This window comes from Vombatus ursinus, unplaced genomic scaffold, assembly GCF_900497805.2.
Source record: "Vombatus ursinus unplaced genomic scaffold, bare-nosed wombat genome assembly UNPS02014773.1, whole genome shotgun sequence".
Lineage (NCBI taxonomy): Eukaryota > Metazoa > Chordata > Mammalia > Diprotodontia > Vombatidae > Vombatus > Vombatus ursinus.
The window spans coordinates 43845647-43863042 of NW_020954551.1; the positions used below are offsets into that span (position 1 = coordinate 43845647).

Sequence of the window (17396 nt, forward strand, 5' to 3'; positions counted from 1 at the left end):
GTTTTCATTGGTCTCGTTTTATTGAAGTTCTAGAGCTTGGCATTGGTATCTCTTGATTCACATCCTAGCTGTTTCTTCTTGGTCTCCTCTGCTGGGTCCTTTTTCTTTTCTCTCTCCACTCTCACTTGGTGACCTTCCTCAACTCCATGGGCTCAGTTATCATCTCTGTGTAGTTGACTCTCATATCTGTGCATCCGCTTCCAGACCCCAAGTCCTGTATCACCAGCTGGTTGTCGTGGAGGCATCTCAGACTCAACACTCCCGGTCAGAACTCATTCTCTTTCCCTCCAAACTGACCCCTCCTCTTACTTTCCCCATTACTGTCTAGGATGTCACCGTCCTTCCAGTCATTCAGCTTTGAAACCTCAGGCTTATCCACAGCTCTTCTTTCACTCATCCCACACATCTGGTCAGTCCCCACTCCCATCCATCCTCTGCACAGCTGTCTAAGTGACTTCTTTCCTGAAGTGTAGATCTAACCAGGTCATTTCCTATTCAGTAAACTCCAGTGGTTTCTTATTGCCTCCAGGATAAACTGTTGGCATCTAAGCTCTTCTCATTCCGGCCCGTTTCTACCTTTCCAGTCTTCTTACGCCTGAACATGCCCTCTCTGGGTCCAGTCATCCCAGTTTACCAGCTGTTCTTCATGCGTGACGTTCCATCCCCTTTGCGTCTGCTTCCCCCCATGCCTTCCTCTTCACATCTGCCTCTTAGCATCTCTAGTTTCCTTCAAAATTTTCTTCAGTTGCAACCTTCAACATGAAGCGTTTCCCAATCCTCCCGCCCAGCTGCTAGTGCCCTTCCCCCTAAAGCTACCTTGTATTCATTTCCAATATTGTATATGCTTAACACATCCATTCTCTCTCCCCCATTAGAATGTCAGTACCTTGAGGGGGGGGGGCTGCTTCACTTTTGTCTTCCCAGAGCTTAGCATAGTACATGGCAAGCATTTTATAAATTCTTATTAAAATAAAATAAAAACCAGGAATATTAGCCCTCTCATCAATCTGATTGTAAATACAAATTCTCCAATTTTAAATCTAAATTCTCTTAAGTAGGGAAACATTCTTTAAAGTTTAAACGTAAGGAAACACTTTGATTTGATATAATAGATACTGCCTAACAAAAACCCCCTTATGAAATATATTCCCAGAAAACCAATAGCTTGCTTATTTTTGATATATTTAAATGTTAACATATTTAAATATTAAATATTTCCCAATTACATGTAATATAATTTTAACAATCATTTTTTAAAAGTTTTTGAGTTCCAAATTCTCTTCTTCCTTCCAACCCCTCCCCCATCCTTGAGAAGGCAAGCACTTTGATATTGATTATACAATGTGAAGTCATGCAAAACATTTCCAAATTTAGCTTCTTTATTAATAACAGAAAGGTACGATGTGTCCTTCAATTTTGGCAGTATGGTCATCAATTCTTGTGTTTGGCCAGAGTTTCGTTTCCTCCCCGTGTTGAGTTTATTTAAAAGGGGGGCACATTGGTCCTGGAAAAATGAACAAAGGATCTTGTTAGGCTGACCGGTTCCTATATTAACGTGGAACTTTGAGTCAATTTGGGGATTAGATGACAAAATGATGACTATTTGTATTGTTAAGATTGTGTAACCAGCAGTCAGAGTTGAGAACATGGGGAATTGCATTTGCCTTCTTTTGTGCAGTCACATAAGCAATTTAGCCATTGTAACCACCTCATGAGCCCCCACCCTATCCACGTAAGGCCTCCTGTGATGAGTGGGGTGCTTGCTTCCCAGGAAACCCTGTCTGTCACCAGGTATGTAAGCTTCCTACTGGAGCAGAGTACATTTGACCCTTTGCTAAATTGTTGTCAGTTTTCATAGCTATTCATACTGTAGGTGGTGAGCATGTCCGCAGAGACAGATAACGTTCCCTCCTCACTGGGAACACTACCCTGTAGCCTTGGTTTGGGTGGTTTTCCTCATTGTAGGCACGTGCTCTGACTGTGTGCTCAGGTCTTCCAAACTCCAGGCCTGGCACTTTATCCATTGTACCACCTAGCTGCTCCTATGATCCTATGAGTAAATGAAAATGTATGAAGAATAATAATAGTAAACATCTATGTAGTATCTACTACGTGCCAGGCACTGTGATAAACACTACAATTATTATCTCATTTGATCTACACAACAACCCTGGAAAGTAGCTGCTATTATTATCCCCATTTTAAAGATGAGGAAACCGAGGAAAACAGAGGGGCTAAGTGACTTAGCCTAGCTGCCCCTAAAATCCTATGATTAAATGAGATTGCGTGTAAAACACTTTCAACCTCGAGTGCTGTGTCCGTATCAGCTGTTTTATAAGAGTCTGTTGATCTCTGATGATGATTTTTCTTACTGTCTTCTGAACTTCACTGACTCATTCCAGCTTAGCCAGATGACAGATGACCGAAGGGAATTTTGTGAGTTGGATTTTCCCTCTAAGACTGTGTGTTGCGTCTCACTTAACCGCTGGGGTGAGGGTCACTCTTCCCCAAGGAGAGTACAACACCAGCAGCCTTCCAGCTGGAGGAGGGGTACTCTCACGGGGTGAGGATCATGAAGTTTTCATAAGTTCAAGACCAGACCACATCCTTAAAACTCATTTTGTGACCCAAGGAACAGAGCTGCACAAATAGATTTCCATCTTACTGACTACCAACTAACCCGGGGGATGTTAATGGAACAGGGAGCTGTCCTGACCTCTCCTTCCTCTTCTCTCTTCCCAGAACCTAGAGTGGGTCTGGAGGCTTGCTTTGTTTTTAATAGTTTTGTGTCCCTTTCTGATTCTTTCCCTCATGTTTATTAATGCTGAAACTATATAATCTGAGAAACCTGTTTTTAAACAGATGAAACATAATATTGTGGGCATTCATTTATTGAGAAGGAGGAGGAACTGGTCAGATCACTTTGCTGGATTTTTTAAAGGAAACGTTTGTATTGAGTTTTTGAGATTAAAAGCATATCTGCCCTCAGTACAAAGCCTGATAAACCAGATCAAACTTGTTAATAGTGAAAAAAGAGATGGGCTGGCTTTACCAGCTGGTTTATCAAAGAACGTACTCTTTTGAGAATTGTGAACAGAAGTTATAAAAAAGAAAACTTATAAAATATCCCAACACGTTACAAATGTGATTATTGTATATTTCAAGGTGGGAATGCCATTGTCTCTGATGAATCCAAGTTGAGGGTCACCCGAAGGGCAGCGGGGAAATGCAGAATGGGCATGAGTGGGCTGGACCGCAAAGCCACCTGTTGTGTAAGAGAATTGGGACATCACCCGAAGGACGTCTGACCAGAAATGAAGGTAGGCTGGGCAATGGTAAGGAAAGATCCGTTGGTGGACAGCCCGTGTGCTGTCCACACGGTGTCCAAGGAACAAGAGGCCTGACCCCAGCATGGGCAAATGACCCACTGTGGAGGATTCATAGGAAGACATGGGCAAGAGTTACACAGGAGGAGAGGGCACAGATAGGTGGCTATGTGCATCTTTGAAGGGTATGCTCACATCAGTGGGATTACAGATCCACTGAAGTGTATTTCAAACTCTCATTATATTTCCCCTCAAGCCAGTTGTATCACTACTTCTTACACAAATGCTTTGTCTTCCCAGACTTGCTGAGAGCAGCAACCAAAATGTCTAAGGGATGGTGGTGTTGTTTGGTCTTCCCTCTTGGTGACTCCTTTTGGGGTTTTCTTGGCTGGAGTGGTTTGCCATTTCCTTCTCCAGTTCATTTTACAGATGAGGAAACCGAGGCAAACAGGGTTAAGTGACTTGCCCACGGTCACACAGTTAGCAAATGTCTGAGGCTGGATTTGAACTCAAGAAGATTGAGTTTTCCAGACTCCAGGCCTGGCGCTCTGTGTATTATGGCACCACCTAGCTGTCCTAAAGGACAGTACTTCTTCATAATAATATCTTCATTACTAAATAGCAAGGGCAGTATAGCAGATGGGAGCTGGCTTTGGAATCAGGAAGACCTGGGTTGAAGTCTGACACACGTCTGACATATCTTGGCTTAATTTCTCCGTGCCCAAGACAATTTTCTAGGACGATAAGCTGTAGATCAGGGAGTGCTACTCTGTATTGGTAGAGGGAGTTTCTTTCCCTATACCAAGGAAATACAGATATGTATGATCCAAAAGATCAGTGTGGTTGTTACTGGTTTGTTTTTTTTGATCAATCTTGCACAGGTGGGTTGTACAAGGCCTTGTTTTCTCATAGCCCTCTTTGTACTGATAACTTCTCAACACCATAAAGGCTCCATTGTTGGCTGCTGTCACCCTCTTTGTACTACCAACAGTGCTAACAGCTTCTCAATACCCTAGAACATGGAGGCACCAAAAATCAAGGTGACTTACCTAGGGTCACACAGTTAATAGTCAGAAACAAGACTTGAACCCAGGTTTGCCTGACTCCAAGACCATGCCATCCTGCTTTTCTGACATTTATACAGTATTGTAAAGCTTACACAGTGCCTTTATAAAGTATCTGATTTGACCCTCACAAGTCTGTGAGGAATGTAATACAGATATTATTATCTCTATTTTACAGAGGAGAAAAGTGAGACTGGGAGAGGCTATGATGCACATATGATTATAGAATGTCAAAGGTGGGATTTGAACCCGGGTTTTTGGTAAACATTTTTCAAGCTCCAAAGTGTTTCGTGACCAAATTTGTTTGGGGAAATCTGGTCTAGGATCATGCCGACCCCATGTTGGGATTTAGAGGTTTTCTAGAAATATGAATGTGGTCACAAGATCCACCTCACCCCAGCTGCAAAAACTGACGTGCTAAGATTGGTTTACAGAAAAATGGCCCTATCAAATTACTTTATAAACCAAACTACAATTTAGTTTCTTGAACAAAACTACATTCTTTTTATAGAGCACACTACATCTCACCCGGATGAAGGCTGAGTAATCATTCCTTAGTCAGGTTAATGTCTCAATTAAAAAAAAAAAAAAAGCACAGTTTGAGGTTTGGATTATAAACCTAACCCATCACCAAGCTGTCAACCTTATTTAAAAAGAAATCCCTATTGGACATTCCAATACCAGCGGCAGTTTCTAGAGATCCAGTTCATAAAATGGAATTCTAACCACGTGTGTGCCGTGAGAGGTAGTGACCTTGTCACCTCTTGATCTAGGAACTCATAGAGTTGATGAGTGAAGCCAGGAGCAGCAATTGTCAGACGCCTTCTAGGAGCCAGAATGTGTGGGGCTACTCAGAGGCAGCAGGGTGGGTGGCAAGATGACTGAGGTCAGAGGGCTTGATGGGATGTAAAGCACGATCGGAGAATGTCTGGATATAATGGGTTAGGTGAGTTTGCACTCATCTTAGACCACTTAGCCCTAGGGCAGGCATTTTAAAGTGTCTGTTCGTCTACCCCAACCCTGCAAGAGAGAGATAGCATGGCATAGCAGATAAGAGGGTTGGTCAGAAGAACATTGGTTTAAATCCTGATTGGTTGGTGTTGATTAGTTAAATTGATAGTGAGACATTAATATCAATGATTGTAGAAATATTAATGGGCACTGGAAATTTATATTGGGGGAAACACCAGAATAGGGACTTGAGCCAATAGAAGAAATTCAAGCCCCTGTGACCCTCAGGGGAAGATGTAACTACCCTTCGGGGACCCAACTTGCCAGCTTGTGTGAGTTAAAATAAAGACCACACTTGGTTCTAATTCTTCCTTACGACATCACTAATGTGAAAATATGTTTAATAGGAATGTATATGTATAGCTTATATCAGATTGTGTGCCATCTTGGTGAGGGAGACAGGGAAGGAGGGGGAGAAAAATTTAAAACTCAAAAGCTTATGAGGGGCAGCTAGGTGGTGCAGTGGATAGAGCGCCAGCCCTGAAGTCAGGAGAACCTGAGTTCAAATCTGGCCACAGACCAAACACTTGACACTTACTTGCTGTGTGACCCTGGGCAAGTCACTTAACCCCAATTGCCTAAAAAAAAAAGTTTATGGAAGTGAGTGTTGATAAATCAAAATAAATTAATGAAAAAATTAAAAAAAAAACAAAAAATAAAGACCACACTTCCCATGCCTCAGTCTATATTTCTTTAATAGGTAAAGAATATTGTAAACCTTAAAAGGCTCTATAAATGTAAGCTATTATTCATTTCTGAAAGACTCTTCAAATCAGTGTCATTTTTCACGCCAGACCTCTGATCTCAGCAGTATAAGGAAGTCCCAATGTGGAAACTCTTCCTCTGTAATTTACAATCTGAAGGAGCTACCTTGATCATTGAGACGTCAAATTACTTGTCTAGGGTCCAACAGCCAGCATAGGACGAGGAGAGGTCTTTTCAGGTCTTTCTGACTCTGAGGCTTAAACACACCATGAGATTCTCTTGTGTGTTTGTTATAGTAGAAGTTTATTTTGGAGAAAAAGAACCAGCTCCTTTCAACCCTTAGGCCTTGCTTTTGCCACAATTTGAGAAGCAGTCCTATACGTGGCCTTCGTTTGTCAATATTTGCAACATTCCAAATGAAAGAAGCCTAGTCACCTGGTGGTGGCAAGGTGCACAGTGTGTCCACTGAGCCTGGAGTCAGGGAGACGAGTTCAAATCTGGCCTCAGACACTTACTAGCCATAGGACCCTGGGCCAATAATTTAATCTTCTTGTGCCTCAATTTCATCATCTGTAAAATGGGAATAAGAATAGCACTTACCCCATAGGATCAAATGAGCTAACAAGTGTAAAGCACTTTGCAAACCTTAGAGCGCTATGTAAAAGATTATTATTTTTGTTGTTGTTGCTGTTGTTATTATGATAGCTAGGTGGCTCAGTGAATAGAGTGCCTGGATTCAGAAAGAACTGAGTTCAAATTTAATCTCAGATACTTACTAGCTGTGTGACCCTGGGCAAGTAATTTCCCCTGCCTAGACCTCAGTTTCCTTTCTCTGTTAAATGAGGTAATTAGGTTAGATCTCTAAGGTTTTCTAGATCCAATACGAATAAGGGCTGATATTTTAAAGTTCCTTACACGAGTTCTCACAACAACCCTATGAGGTAAACGCTGTAAATATGATCCCTATTTTACAGAGAAGGAATCTGAAATTCAGAAATGTTAAGTGACTTTCCTATGGGCACACAGCTAACAAGCAATTGGAGCCATTGTAGGAAGGGAGAAAGCCGACACTGACTCTGGATTCGGAAGTCTTGGGCTCCTGCCTCTGACCCCCCACTTCAGTTGTAGAGGCAAATATAGGCAAATGGCATGATGTATGTAGGTGGTTAGTATCTGGACGGGTCTCTTAATGTCCAGAGACTGATTTCTATCATCAATAAAGTGAGGGGGCTGGACTAGTGGGGTTCTGAGACCCCCCCCCCAGCAGCTCTAGACCTATGGTCTTATTGAACTTCAAAGTTTCTATGCAGTTCTGGTCTTTTCTGGTCCTCGTACCTTGCCGTCCAGTATCATCCACTTTGTTGGGATCAGCAAGCAGTGCAGTCTTGGAACATGAAGCCTTGTACAGGGCTTGATTTTTCTCCTGTGCATCTAAAAATGCATGGATGAAGCCAGAGACCTGTAAAGCCACTCTTCATCTATGTTAAGACTAGGTACCACTGACCAATGTATGGACATTCCCACTACACTACAGAAGAAAAAAGAAATCTTTGGAAGTGTAAATAGAAAAGTATCTTGTATCATACATGGAAGGATCCCAATTTTAAGAAATGGCGTGTGGCTCGAGAGAGGGCAGTGTGTCTAAGCAAGCATGTTTTTACTGCAAAGATTTCTGAAAGACGTACAAACTGTCAAATCTAGCTAGCCATGTGGATTCTCTCTCAGTGATATGTGGCTAAAACCAAAGCTATTTCTCTTTTCCCAAGGTTATTCCACTTAGACAGTTTTAATGATTCACAGCAACAAACACAAAAAGGGTAGGTAGACCTCGAGGTGTGCTTGGATGTGTTTCCTCTCCTCCAGTCTATGCCATGGGACTCCATGCTCTGTTCTGCCCTGCCCAGATGAACCTTGGTTACTAGTAATGGGCTCTGTAAATTTCAGTTACCATTTTTAAGAGGAAGGCAATGGAATCACCAACATTAGCTCTCATACCACTAGGGGGCATCTAAGGAAAGATAGAGCCAATAATGGAAAGGGAAAAAAAAAAATTAAGCATTTTTTTTAGATGCACAGGAGATTGTAAAAGGGGACACAAACAACTAGAGACATTTTGTGACTATATTGTAAAGTGTGATATATACTTAAAAAACCATACCACATATAGAAATTCATCATTTCTTATTTAATCTTTCTTTTTCTTTGTATATTGAAATGTTAAATTTACAATAAAAAGGAAGAGCCAATGTGTTACTTACTCCAAAAAAAAAAGTCAGAGTTGGAAAGAATATTAGAAATTATCTAGTATAATCATCTTATTTTACAAAGGAGGAAACTGAGGCCCCAAGAAGTTAAGTCACTTGCTCAAGGTCATAGAAGTCAGAGGCAGGATTTGAACCCAGAGTCAATGCTCTTTGTCATAGGATATGTAACATATTAAATTTTTTTTTTGGTCTGGTTGTTTGTTGCAGTCCACATTTTATAGTCTAACAATAATAAATGATACTGGGCCTAGGAGGGCTGAAGTGTTACACTCTCTTCCCTCTGTTGTACTCTGAACCCAGGTCCTAAGGGATTCTGGCCTCTAATGAGAGGAATTATATACCCCTACCCTGGTCCCTGGTGCCTGGGTGGGAAAATTAAAGTTTAGGTTTGGTTCATATGTAGGGTCTCCCTAAAGTGGGGAAGAGAAGGATTCTCAATGTATAATATAAATCAGGTATGGGTCAGGTATTTATTTACTACACACACAAGAAATCTTAACACACAAAAAAAGGCTTTCACAAGTGCATATAACAAGCATAATTTAATAATATAGGGGCTTACTACCTATCAATTGAGAAATGGCAGAACAAGGTATGGTATATGAATGTGATGGAATACTAAGAAATGATGAAGAGAATGGTTTCAGAGAAACCTGGGAAGACTTGTATGAAGCGATGCAGATTGAAGTGAACAGAATCAGGAGGATGAGATCAATTTATACACAGTTCCACTAAGTTTTCAGTATAAGCATTTCCACCTCCAATAAAGGCAGATGCTAGAGATCCAGGTTTGTCTTAGTGTTTTGTTGATTGTATAGACTCAAGAAAGTCATGGCTAAAATATTAATAATGCAGATTAAACTTAAAAGTGTCCAGAATTTAAAAAAAATAATTTTTTTTTGTAAAGCTAGTCCTTAAATATTTATCAATACACCTATGCCCAAATGTCCCATTTTACAGATGAGAAAACTGACATCCTTAAACTTGCCCAAGGTCACACAGTTGATGTCAAATCTGGGACTTTGGCCCTGGTCCTTATAGATTTCAAACCTGGGAGGGGACCACAGAGGTCATCAAGTCCAGTCTCCCTTTTTTTAGGGAGAAAACTTAAAACTGGGAAAGGTTAGGTAATGTGTCCAAGGTCATACCCAAGTGGCCAGTCACATCTATCCTGACATCAAATCCAGTGTTCTTCTTACTAAACTACCCTACCTCACAGGCACTCTCAGCACTTAGCACAGTGCCTGGCATATAGTAGGGGCGATTAATCCATGTTGATTGAGTGATTGATTGATGTATGCCTGATATAGGACAAGAGGATAGTCATTTATCTAACAAAATATGGGACGGCTATTTACAAATTGCCCAGCTGTGCCAAAGAGAACATCGACCAGGAGTCAGGAGACCCAGGTTTGAGCCCCCATTCTTTTCCTGGCTTGCTTCATGTCTTTAGCCTCATCTATAAAATGCAGATGTGGGATGAAGAGATGGCTCAGAACCTTCTGTACTCTGTACTGAGAGGGAAGGCAGAGATGGAGAAGATAAATCCCTGTCTTCAGGGAGCTTACGATCCAGGTGACAGTTAAGTCCTGACTCAAATTGAGGTTTGGTTCTGAGTAGGGAGTGGTTGTAAAAAACCAGCTAAACCCCAGTGGAGGCGGAGGGTAATGGAGACGAGGCAGGGACTGGAGTCTTTAGGAAGGATGCACTGGAATCTTTAGTATCTCCTATTTCAGTCTGGTTTAAGAAGAGCTCAGCTTTCAGTTTCTGGGATTTCTAAGTCATCTGCAAGGAGACTTTGGGGGAATTACCCCATTTCAGGATTGAGTCACTGCAGAAGACTGCAGACTAAGACCACAGGTCTTTATAAAGATTTGTTTTCAAGATTTGTTTTCCTCTGGGGAATAGGGGGTGGGGAGTAGGGGGGTGGAGCATCTCCAAGAGACAGGCTCATTTTTAACATACTCACAGAAGAGCTAACCTTCTACAGGAGAAAACAAAAGTTCAGCAGAATGGAAAACCCAATGCATCAGGAAGATGGGGCAAAGACCCTGGACAAACTCTCTTGGCCTCCTTTTGGTTTCATCATCTATAAAATGGGTCTGTAAAGCTGGACCGACTCCAAGGTTCCTTCCCACTTTAGATCAGTGAATCTATGCACAAGCAGTTCAATCGTGTTGCTACTTTACAAAATTTGTCACTACTTTGTTAAATATAATATATGTTAAAAAAATCCAAATTATACATAACTAAAGTTCAGACTTATATGCCATGCTCTTCTTTTTTCTTCTTTGTATCTTGGACTATTTGTGTTTGTTAGTGATCATTACATTCATTAAAAAAAAATTTTTTTTTTGAAAGAGCTAAACTTTTAGGAGTTTTGAAGTATTTTTTGGTTTAAGTAGCACAGAGTTCTGTTCCTTTAGTGGTGAAAGACTTTGACATTTTATGTTAAACACTCTTAATCTCCACTAGAATGCTGTTTACTAGGTTATGCTGGAGAGTGGAGAGTCATCCAAAGTAAAGTAATCTGGATTTGGAGTCAAGGACCTGGATTCAAATAACAATTACTAGCATCATATTCCACTTGAAGATTTCCAAAGAAATTTTACATTTTGTTACCTCATTTGAGCCTCCAGGCAACCCTATCAGTTAGGTATTATTATTATCCCCATTTTATAAATAAGGAAACTTGAAGCTGAGCGGCTTAAGGGACTAGTTGAGGATCTTTCAGTATATCAGTATTTAAGGCAGCACTTGAACTCGGGTTTTCCTGATAAGTACTCCATCTTATCTCAGCTTCAGTTTCGTCATTGGAAGGTGACTTTCAGCTCTAAATCAATGGTTTTAAGAATGAGAATAACTGACCTATTCATTCATTCCTTCAATAAACATTTACTGAATATTGGCTTTCTGTAGTTAGGCCCTGACCTAAGCACTCAGGAAGATATTGAATAAGTGTTAAGTATTTATAATATGCAGATTACTGTGCTAACAATATGGATAGAAAAAGAAAAACAAGAATCCTTGTTCTCAAATCACTTACGTTTTGATTATGGAAAACAAAATCTGTAGGAAGTTTCAGCTGCAGAGCAGATGGAAAGGCCCATGGCGAATGTGGTGGTGGACTCATACTGATGGAATCGTAGCCATTTCCAAGGTTGGAATTCTACAACATTTGTTGTTGTTCCTCCAAGTGAGGCAAAGCTGTGTAAAGTTATCAGCTGAGATCTCTGTCCTCCAGAGTCATTGGAGTCCAGTGGAAAGACAAAAGTCAAGATGATCTACAATGAAATGCAGTGAATGACCTTGGTCTTTCTAAGTTAAGGTCTTTTCCAGGTCTCAGTTTGTCTGAGGCAACACCCATTCAAATGACTAAGGCAATGACTAAGCAAGAATTGAGACAAAAGATGACCTAGTTTACCAGCACAAAAGTTTCAATCTCAGAGTTTCTGGCCAGAATAGAAAACAATTGCTATTTATGCTCTATTTTATTTATTTACACTATTTTAAGTCATCAAAATCTAAACAATGAGCAATGGAGGCTTGGGCTGGGGGCTATTATTGGCCATTCAATGAAAGCCAGAGTAATTTGGCTTTAAAGGCATAAAATAGCTCCATTTGGATCATAATAGACTTTTTTAAAGCCTATTTTTTTCCAGAGCTATATTTCAAGAAATCAAATGAAAATTGCTCAGGACAAAAAGTAAATTGAACCAGCTTTTTTAAAACGAATGAATGAATGAAAAATTAAAGCAGAGGCTGCAATAAACAGAGAACTGGGCCTGGAATCAGGAAGACCGGAGTTCAAATGCAGCCTCAGACACTTAATCGGTATGTAAGCCTAGACAGGTCACTTCACCTCCATCTGCCTCAGTTTCTTCATCTGTAAAATGGGAATAATAATAGTACTTACCTCCCAGGGCTGTTATCAGAATCAAATGAGATAATTATTGTAAAGTGCTTATCACAGTGCCTGGCACATAGTAGGCGATTTATAAATGCTTTTTCCTTTGCCTTCTCCCTACTAGATTGTTTCATTCTTTGTATTTGTATCCCTACTGCCTAACACAGCGTCAAGGACTTCAGTGGTGAGAATTTTCTAGAAGCAGTGGCTCCTAAGGAGGAGGGAGTGATCAGGTCCCATCTCCACAAGGCCTGCTTTTCTGAGCTATTTGGGGTGGTGTGCTGAAGTTTGGTGAGGGAGGGATGCTATTCCTTGGGTCTTGGGACCTTCAGTATCAGTTCTTTTGGGGTTGTTGTTAGTGGTGGCAGGGATGGTGGGCCCCTTTTCTACTAGGGTTTCCACTCCCTCGGTGATGGCTACCTGGGGCAGGTATGGTAGGTTGGAATCAAAGCTCATGGTGTGAGAGTGCTGACATTAGCAGAGTTCTTCGGCTTAGGGCCCTGTACCATCTCCATCTCTGAGTGGGCCGGGCACATGCTGCCTCCCCTCTCCCCCTCAGAATTTTATCTTACTACTTCCAGGTGGCAGCTGTAGGTAGTGGTGGTGGTGGTGGTGGTGGTGGTGGTAAGGGTGGTGGTAGGGGGTGGTGGACCTTTGCTCTGTGCTCTCCTGGATGATGGCCCCATTATTGTTGCTGTTTGTCCTTTGTTCTCAAAGAAGATGTGATGTTATGACTAGTGCCTGAATTGGATTTAAGTGAAGCAGAACTGAGAAAAATCAGCAGCCTCAATCTCTCCTCCAGAGTCACGAGTCCAGTGGCAAGACAAAATCAAGATTGTCGATGGCCTGGGAGGCAGTGGGTGACCTTGGCCTTTCTAAAATTAGGGTCTTTCACAGGTCTCAGTTTGTCCGAGGCAACACCCATTCAATGACTAAGGGCTGGGTAAGAATTGTGACCAAAAATGTCCTAGTGTACTATCACAAAAGTTTTAATCTGGGAGGAGAAGGCCCTCAGAGTTTTGGGCCAGAATAGAAGACAGTTGCTATTTACATTCATTTGAAGCCCTGTCAAAACCTAAACAATGAGCAACCCAGGCTTGGACTGGGGGCTATTATTGGCCATTCAAAAAAAGCCAAAGGGATTTGGTTTTGAAGACCAGTCAAGTAGTTTCATTCAAGACTTTTTAAAAGCCTGTTTTTTTCAGAACTACATTTTAAGAAACCTATGGTGGCTGGGTAAAAATGAATAAAATACCATTCCTGCCCTCTGGGGGCTTCTGGTCTAGGAGGCAAGATAAGATGTATACCAATCTTTTTTTTTTTTAAAGTTAGAATTTAGGGGCAGCTAGGTGGTGCAGTGGATACAGTACTGGCCCTGGAGTCAGGAGGACTTGAGTTAAAATCTGATCTCAGATACTTACTAGTTGTGTGACCCTGGGCAAGTCACTTAACCTTTGCCTCACAAAAAAAAAAAAAAAAAGAATGAGGCATGATGATACCAAATAAGTACTATGGGAGATCAGAGGAGGACAGGCTGAAATAAAAGGAAGGAGCTGTGTCCTGAGGGCTTTTTTAGGACCAGTAGAATTTCTACATGTGAAGATAATAATACCTTAAATTTGTGTATTTTTCAAAGTATTTTCTCTTGATGCTAAAATAAAAGGCAGGAATAATTTAGGGGGAGGGAGTGGGGCACATTCAAGACTTCTTGGAACCCTGTAACTTATCCCAAGTTTGTTATTTTTATCCTGTTCTCCTACTGATTCTAACAGTTTTGTTGTTTATTCAAACCTCCAGAGAGCTGTGTCTGCCTTAGGGAAGGAAAGGGAGGGACAAAGCTGGGAAATCTCCTTTAGCTGCTCAGTGGGGCCAGGCAGGAGAGAAAGTTTAGCTGGAAACAGCAGAGAAAGGAGAGCGCCAGGCCAATCCCTGCCCCCCTCTCTTCCCAAGGAATAGAAAGGAGGTGTCTTGGGAGCAGGGTCTGGGACCCTGGAGGCAGGAAGAAGAGGTAGGAAGGAGGCAAGGGGAAGGCCTGGTGTCCTGGTGTGGCATGGGGCTCTCACCACCTCACCGACACCCCCACCCTCCCCAGCCATTAGGGTTGCTCAAATGTCTCTTCCTGGATTGTGTCCAATGGAAAAGGGCTGGAGACATGTTTGTCACGCAGTTGGGAGCACCTAAAGCCTCAGGGAGGAGCAATGTCTTGTTGGAAGCCACGAGGAGTCTGGCTTGCTGTGTGTCACTCCTTTCCTCTGTGAACAGGGCATCGGGGTGTTGGGAAGGGTCCTTTTTGTCAAACTGGAAATTCTCAGGAACTGTGAATCACCTCAAAAACGAAAAGCAAAGCCGCTACCTGCCCCAGCAGAGACTGAGCCCTCTGAGGCAAGTTCTCCTTTTGGGTTTCAGCCTGCCACTTTCAAATATCAAGACCCCTGGCCACATGTCCTCTTCAAGAGAAGTTTCAACTTAGAGCTCTTCCCCTCTCATTAACACAGGACATTTACATTGGTAGGGACCTTGGGGCAGGCTCAAGGGTCCACTCAAACACCACCTCCTACTGGAAGCCTCTCCTGTTGCCTCCCCACCCCTCTGACCTAAGGTTTCCCCCACCCCTCTTAATCCCAGTGCCTATTTATCCTGGATAGAATTCATTTTGTATAGATTTGTTTGCACGTTGTCTTTCCCATTAGATTGTAAGCTCCTTGAAGGTAGGGGCTGTGTTTTGCCTCTTTTTTGATTTTCCCAGTGTTTAGCACAGCGCCTGGCACATAGTACTTAATAGCACTTAATAAATGTTTACTGATCGATTGATTGATATGTATAAATTGTCTTCCCTTATAAGCTCCCTGAAGGCAGAAAATACTGCATTTCTGTTTTGGTATGCCCAGGACCCAACATGGTAACTGTTGGAAGGAAGGAAGTAAAGAAGGATTTGTTAAATGCCTACTATGTGCTAAGTGCTATCTTATTTGATTCTCCCAACATCGCTTTGAGGTAGGTGCTATTATTATCCCCATTTTACAGTTTAAAAAATGGAGGCAGACATAAATTAAGTGACTTGCCCAGGATCACATAGCTAGTAAGTGTCTGAGGCTGGATTTGTGACTTCAGAGCCTGTGCTGTATCTGCTGCACTACTTAGCTGCCTCAAAATATAATGTACAATATAAAATGAAATAAATGCGTGTTGGTTGATTGACTCTAAGAAGGAAAGATTCTGGCTAATGTCGCACAACTTGTTAGTGACAGAAGCAGAATTGAACTCAGGGATCTGTCTGGACTCCCAAGTTAACAGTTCACTTCCACTTTACACATATCGATTTTCTTTTGTTTTTGTTTTCCCCATATAGGCGGTATATAATATTTTCTTTTTTAATCTGGTGCGCTTCAATTGATTAGAAAAGTGCCACCTCTGTTAAACGACAACAATAATAAAAGCATTTATATAGTGCTTTGATCCTAAAAACAATCAGTGCTACATTTTACAGATGAGGAAACTGAGGCACAGAGAGGTTGTGACTCACCCTGGGTTACAGGTTTTCCTGACTCCAAGGCTTTTACTCTATCCACTGCACCATCTAACTGCCCCGAAAATCGAAAACCAAAAATCTACTGCCTCCCACAGCCCTTCCAGATTCATTCCTTTGGATTAAACATTGATCTGTGAAATCCTCTGTTCTGCTTTTTAAAAATACAAATACTTCTGAGAAGGGGAACATTGACGTATAATATCTTAACATGAGTGACTTTCTTGGAGACCTGGACCCCAAGACAGCTTCAGGTGACTGGAGAGAGGGGGAGGGCTCCCATTTCTAGAACTTTTTTTTTAACATTTACAATTCACATTTTCCATACAGCTCTAGTGCAGGTTTAAATCATCTCCATTTACAGGTCAGGACCCTACGGTTCAGAGGGGTGAAGGGATTTGCTTGGGGCCACACAGCTATTTTCCCACTCTTCTGAGTTGATGGAGAGAAGGGGAAAGGAGCAGAGGTGAGGTCCATGCCCCTGATAAACTTCACAGTTTTCTCTCTAGCTGGGCCCCAGATCCAGACCTTGGACTGTGATCCTGAGGAACAGGGTAGTTCCCCTTCCTCAAAAACCCTGGAAAAAAAGAGGTCCTGAAGACTAAGCTAGGACATCCCCGGGGACTTTCCCCAGCTTGGGTTGGGTTTTTTTAATTTTTATAGTTTGTTCTTCTTTCTCTATCACAGGGCCTAGGCATGAACAAACCAAGGGACTCTTTGTAACCCCATTTGAGGTTTTCTTAGCAAAGAAGTGGTTTGGTTTGCTATTTCCTTCTCCAGCTCATTTTACAGATAAGAAAACTGAGGCAAACAGGGCTAAGTGATTTGGCCAGTATGACCCACCTAGTAAGTGTCTGAGGCCAGATTTTTTTTTTGCTTTTTGGTGAAGCAATCGGGGTTAAGTGACTTGCCCAGGGTCACACAGCTAGTAAGTGTCATGTGTCTGAGACCGGATTTGAACTCACATCCTCCCGACTCCAAGGCCAGAGCTCTATCCACTTTGCCACCTACAAGGCCAGATTTGAACTCAGGAAGACTCCCAGCACTCTGTCCATTTCTACACCTAGCTGCAACTCAACGAGGTTCAGCCAAACTGAGCTGGTTTAGAGTTCGGTTTCTTTCTAGTTGACTTTAGCTAAGTGAGCTGTGGGGTCCCAGACAGCCCTAGGGTCCGTGGGATGCTCGCAGATGGGCAGAGGAACCATCTAAAACAGGAACAAGTCCCGAACTAGTGTCCAGAGGTATTAATCCTGGAAGCCTAGAGGAACCAAGAGCCCCGGGGGGCACTGGGTCAGAGAGGGGCTGTAGAGACCCTGAACGATGGTCCCTTGGCCCCATTTCCTTCCCTTTAGTCCCTGCGGTGTAGGAGGAGGGTGATGGCCTGGGGAGATCAGGGGAGGGGAGAACAAGATGAAAGGAAGACACGCTGCCCATCCCGAGCTGGAAACCAGTGTTCTGACTAAGGTTTTAACTCCTAGGGCTGGCTGCCCCCAGGCAAGTGACTTACATTGTCTAGGTCCCATTCTTCATTTCATGGTGCAGTGGACTGAAAGCTGAATTCAGAGAACTGAACTTGGAAGCCAGCACAGGCAT

The 17396-nt window shown here is 42.2% G+C and overlaps 1 long non-coding RNA gene across 1 annotated transcript; it reads right to left on the bottom strand.

The window, feature by feature from the left end:
* Positions 1 to 1357: 1357 nt before the first annotated feature.
* On the bottom strand, positions 1358 to 11600 carry LOC114044345. The gene is made up of 2 exons (XR_003569215.1): positions 11417 to 11600; positions 1358 to 1504 (listed from the first exon to the last, which is right to left on the bottom strand). It is a non-coding gene; the product is annotated as an uncharacterized LOC114044345 (long non-coding RNA).
* Positions 11601 to 17396: the final 5796 nt, after the last annotated feature.